Source organism: Frankliniella occidentalis, unplaced genomic scaffold (genome assembly GCF_000697945.3).
Source record: "Frankliniella occidentalis isolate FOCC.00 unplaced genomic scaffold, Focc_3.1 Scaffold20, whole genome shotgun sequence".
NCBI lineage: Eukaryota > Metazoa > Arthropoda > Insecta > Thysanoptera > Thripidae > Frankliniella > Frankliniella occidentalis.
In genome coordinates, this window is record NW_026267150.1 from 2,791,329 (window position 1) to 2,797,051 (window position 5,723).

The 5,723-nt window shown below is 54.9% G+C and overlaps 1 protein-coding gene across 5 annotated transcripts in view; it reads left to right on the plus strand.

Annotated features, from left to right (window-relative positions):
* Positions 1–5,723, plus strand: part of LOC113207392 (formin-J) — a 66,005-nt gene that overhangs the window by 26,666 nt on the left and 33,616 nt on the right. The window contains exon 3 of one of the 5 annotated variants that reach the window (XM_052264575.1): positions 673–734. The exons of 3 other annotated variants lie outside the window; for them this stretch is intronic. The gene's annotated coding sequence lies outside the window, so the exon portion shown is untranslated. Of the gene's footprint in view, positions 1–672; positions 735–2,796; positions 3,208–5,723 lie in introns of those variants that run through there. One more of the 5 variants, XM_052264576.1, reaches the window with a different exon arrangement.

The window sequence follows — 5,723 nt, forward strand, 5'->3', positions numbered from 1 at the left end:
GGGGGGGGATGTGTGTCAGAAGTCCCTCGGTATTGTTTCTGACCCTTGCCTTGGCCTCAGCCCCCCCGCCCCGCCCGGGCCCGGTCATCACGTGCGCTCCTCTCTTCTCTCGCGCCGATTGAATGGAGCAATCAGTAACGTGTTAGCAGAAGTGTGGAGTCACACTCTTTGTCGCCTCTCGTCTTGTTCGCGGACGTTATTCCATGTCGTGTTGTTGTGCTATGTTTTTTTTCGTGTTGCGTTTCGCAATGTTAATGTTGTCTATAAAGCCGCAAGGCAAGAGGCTGCTTTCGTCGTGACGGTTCCTTATGGGAAGAGTGGTGGTGGTGCTTCAGTTTCAGAGAGAGGTCACCGTTTAAGTGTTGTTGTTCAGAAAACACGCAATGTTTTGAAAACAGGCGTTTTCGACACGCCACTTATGTAAAAACACGAATGTAGAAATTTGGGATCCTGCGGGACTGTTAGCGATAAGCGCCTGACGAGGTCGGGGTAGGCAACACACACACATTGACGTCCGGCGGGTCTGCATCGGGACTCCGGCAGGGGCTTCAGTGATACGAGGACGTGCGTTTTCGCGCTTGCATGCCTAGTAATAATTCTTCTGTGCTGTTCATTTTCCTGGTGGAAGGATTACCTACATTATTTGACGTCGCTTTTTTTTTCATTTTACAGGTGAGGCGGTTGCTCGCTTCCTTCTCGTTCTGGTCCCCGCTGTACGCTGTGCGCACCCATGTGTGAGTCTTGGATTTTGTGCACAAATCGGGTCATGGTGGAGGGAAAATTTTGTGTGCCTTTTGTCTGCATGAGTGCCTTTCCCTTTTTCAGAGCATTTTCTCCAATAGATCAGCAACAAAGCAAAATTCTGATGACATAGAGGATGTGCAGACCTTTACATAAAAATGTTACGTCATTCTGCCATGGGGAAAAAATATTAATTTAAAGTCATATTTACCCATTATAAATCGTTAAGTGCGTGAACGTGAACTGTGCTTCTGTACAATAATTCTAACTGTGAATTGAACATGTTTTTCCTCTGCTGTCAACTGTCGCACTGTCGCTTTAGTTTTGAACAGTGCGTTACGCACTCGTGGCTGCCCGTGGACGTGACGTTCGGAAATTAGCGCAATTTATCGTGAGGCAACAAGCTCGCGCGCGCTGGCCGGGCCATGGGCGGGGCGGGGCCGCGGCGGGGCCGGTCAGCAGAACGGTACCGGTACCCGTACCAAAGGCTCCATGGGCAGGCGGGGCGGCTCTGACCATATGGCGCACATGGGACAGGCTGAGTGTTTTGGCGGCGAGAGGCGAAGGCTCCACAAATCATTTGGTGCTGACGAAAATAACACACACACACACACACCTACCTATCCCTCCCATTGGCGCAGGGGGGGGGGGCGTGTTTGGGGCCGCACTCCTAGGGCCCGGCGGCCGGGCTGTTAAGTCCACTTGACAAAGCGCAGAGGGGCCTAAGTAGTTCGGCCCGCCGCGGCGCCGCCCCTTCTTGCGGGTTTCGTGTGCAATCGCCGGCCCTCTTAAATTACGAGCACGGCGCCTTGCTGCGCGCGCACCGTGAGGGTGGAGGACCGCTCGACCATCCGCAGGGGCGATGGAGAGGCGCCGCCACCGCGGATGTTGTCGTTATTTGCAGTACCACTCTCGGTGGCCGCCCCCCGCCGCCTTGTCCGTGTCCGTGATCACTGCCCTTCCGAGCGATCCAATAAATCAGCTGATTGGCTACACGCTGGCGCTTCGGGCGTGGCGTGGCGTGGCGCCTGCCTGACCCGAATTGCCTGGGGGGTCTACTGCCGCCGCTGCGGCTGCTGATGATGCTGCTGCTACGGCCGCTGCGGCGGTGGCGCTGCTGCAGCAAGGCAGGCGAGGCTCACGTGTGTGTCGTGTAAGTGATTGGGAAGCAAGCGAGCAAGGAAGGCAGCAGCGGGAGAGGAAGGAGGAAGGACGTCCTTGTGCCCGCCGTCTGGCGAGCGCGCCTTGCGCCGCCTTGCGCCTTGTGGCCTGGCCGAGCCTGGCGGTCGGTGTGGCAGCGGGGCAAGGTTTGTTTACCGCCGTCACTCCCTCTGGCTCAGCCCGGCCCGGCCCGCCCGGCCTGCTGTCGCCTTGCTGTTTACTGATTGGGTCGCCTCATAGTGCCCCAGTCGGCTGACCCAGTGGGCTCTTCCAGCCGAACCTGTAGTGCGGCTTCCCTTTTGTCTTAATTAAAAAGGAGATGAGTTCACAGAAGTGCAGTCACTCTCGCATGTTAAAGGTGCTGGAACTTTTAATGGCATTGTAAATATACGTTCAACATTTGCATTTCAATAAGAATCCCTATATGTTGTCACTTATAAGTGACCTTAAGTCTCACAGAGGGCTCATGTCTGATGCTATACTGACGCATTATCGACATGCTTTCAGTCGAATTCTCGATAAGTACCGGGTGTTTCAGGTCGGACACTACAGTGTTGCGTTCGGTGAATCCGCAGAGGCCATGGTATACCCTACGGGCGAAGGAAGTAGACAACCCCGCTGCTGTGTCCGCTCCGCTCTAAACATTCGATACACGTGATTATTATTATTTATTTTTTTTCAACTTTTGCATTTTCTTTTTTTTCGACTGTCCTGCAAATACGCGTGATAATCTGCGCGCCTTTGGCGATAGGCCCTTGTCCTGCCCGTGTGTCTCTAATGCTCGGGAAGAGTTGCGACTGGACGCGGAGAGGGGGCCGCCCCGCCCCACCCCGCCCGCCCCGCCACTCCGGGCGCCCACATGGCGGTGCGGCTGGACTGTCAGTTCGTGCATGCGCGGCTCTCGTCGAGGTGTGCCACCGGCCCGCACCGCCCGCCCCGCGTCCCAATCGCCGTGCTCGCGCTCGCGTTCCGAGCGACCACGACGTGCACCAAGTGCTACATGTGCAGTGCAGTGTTTTGTGTGTGCAAAGTTGTTGTAAGCTCCGCTTCCACTGAGCCATCCTATATTTTGTGTGGAAATTGTTTTAACCGTGGTGTGACGTATGTGGTGCAACGTTACTGACGCCCCTGCGACGCTGGTTGGTGGGGTGACCCGCGGGGGGGACTCGGCCCCTCGTCGTGGGGGAGGGTGAAGTGAGGTGTTAGTGAAAGCCCAGTTGTGTGCTTGTGTGTGTCTGTGTCTGTGCCAGTACCTCATCACTTCGCAATGGATTACCTTCGGCGCACCGCCACCCCGTCGCCCAGGTGAGGCAGCTGCCGGTCATTGTATTGTGTACCTACCACTGCGTACCCGAGAAACAAAATACGCATTCGATCGAATTATCACCGACTCCCCAGCCCGTTTATCAACAAATCAAGTAACGAATAAATAATTTAAAAAAAAAACCTTATTCAATTTTTGAAAATTTTGAAATTTTTGTGCGTTATAAGCATGCTGCTTTTTGTTTTGATATAAAAAGTGTGATCACGGTGATCATTAAACTGATCAAGGAAACCACTACAACGTTTGATAATTTGAGTGAGAACATCTACTCCGGTGGTATTGCCGCGCAGTTAGGGCAAATGTACATGATAGTTTACGGTTGTGAAGTGCGCGGATGACTCCCTGGACGCCGCTGACGCGTGAACTATTGCTTTGTTTGTCGCATCTGTCGCGCCGGCATGCAGGGGGTGAACGTTCGTTGTGCGTTAGCGTCAGCACACCGGCCCAGAGCGTTGCTGTGTCAGGGCCTCGGTGTGGGCGATCAGGACCGACAAACACCCCTCTCCGGTTTCAAACTGTTGTGTGGAAACTCTGGCGAAAAGGCGACACGCACACAACGAAAATAACGAGCTTTTGGGAGTTTTCGGCCGGGAGTAGTGCGGTAACCAAAGATCCGCAGCCTCGACCTCATTTTGCGTAAAACACGTAAAATCATTTTAAGAAATAATGGAAACGATAAAAAGTACTGTGTTATGATGATGATGTTGTGGTTATGAAAGAGTTCGTGTCCTGGTGAGGGGATAGTGAGTCTTCGTGCTGGGGTAGGTCGTGTCGTGCCGCCAAGTAGATCTGAACGGGGATAGTAGACTCTTCTCAATTTTTCTTCAGCAGCGTCAGCGTTTTCGTTTCTCGCTCTCTCGTCCCATCTCTTTCTTTTGGCCACCTTTGACTGAACACATTATGCCGCGCGCCCCTCTTCTTCTCTCGGTTTGACGGACGGACAACAACAACAAAAAACCCTCTGTGGGTCGCTTGGCGGGTGACAGGTGACGGCGCTTTGTGAGACACCGGCGGCGCATAGTATGGGATGGGGGCGGCGGTCTGCACCACCTTGGGAGCCTTGGGGCAGGTGTGACGCTGCCGGTCCTGTGCCGGGGGCGGCCGGGGGGTTGGCGTGGCGCCGAGGAGGGTTGTCGGTATCGCAGTGAGAGTGGGCGGCGGGACGGGACGGGGGGACAGCCGCTGCCGCCGCTGCTGCTCGTTGTTTCCGCTGCAGACGGTCTATTGCATTCGTCACCTCCCCTGTCACTTCCCCCTTCCTTCCTCCTCCTCTCCTCCTCCTCCCCAATCTCGGTCTCCCTGTTCGCCCGTCCCAGTCGGCCTACCCGCCGCCGCTGCCGCTGCTCGTCTACTGCACAATGACCGCCCCCCTCGAGTGTCCTCGTTTTGCTGTGAAAATGGCGGAATGGGTTTCAGCGGGGAGGGAATGGCTGGCGCCGCTGGCAGGGGCTGGCTCTCGGCTCTGGTGGTGTCGCCAGCCCGAGCTACCCGGCTAGTTGCAACCACCGCACTAACGAGGGAAAAAAAAAACCTTCGCACCCAAGGTTGCGTGGGTTTGAAATTCCCGCGCAGATTCATATAATTGTCACTGTGAGAAAATGTTCGCAAAGTCGTCAGGACGGAGAGGTGGATCAGAGGGGTTTCGCTCACGTGTGTGTCGTGTAAGTGATTGGGAAGCAAGCGAGCAAGGAAGGCAGCAGCGGGAGAGGAAGGAGGAAGGACGTCCTTGTGGCCGCCGTCTGGCGAGCGCGCCTTGCGCCGCCTTGCGCCTTGTGGCCTGGCCGAGCCTGGCGGTCGGTGTGGCAGCGGGGCAAGGTTTGTTTACCGCCGTCACTCCCTCTGGCTCAGCCCGGCCCGGCCCGCCCGGCCTGCTGTCGCCTTGCTGTTTACTGATTGGGTCGCCTCATAGTGCCCCAGTCGGCTGACCCAGTGGGCTCTTCCAGCCGAACCTGTAGTGCGGCTTCCCTTTTGTCTTAATTAAAAAGGAGATGAGTTCACAGAAGTGCAGTCACTCTCGCATGTTAAAGGTGCTGGAACTTTTAATGGCATTGTAAATATACGTTCAACATTTGCATTTCAATAAGAATCCCTATATGTTGTCACTTATAAGTGACCTTAAGTCTCACAGAGGGCTCATGTCTGATGCTATACTGACGCATTATCGACATGCTTTCAGTCGAATTCTCGATAAGTACCGGGTGTTTCAGGTCGGACACTACAGTGTTGCGTTCGGTGAATCCGCAGAGGCCATGGTATACCCTACGGGCGAAGGAAGTAGACAACCCCGCTGCTGTGTCCGCTCCGCTCTAAACATTCGATACACGTGATTATTATTATTTATTTTTTTTCAACTTTTGCATTTTCTTTTTTTTCGACTGTCCTGCAAATACGCGTGATAATCTGCGCGCCTTTGGCGATAGGCCCTTGTCCTGCCCGTGTGTCTCTAATGCTCGGGAAGAGTTGCGACTGGACGCGGAGAGGGGGCCGCCCCGCCCCA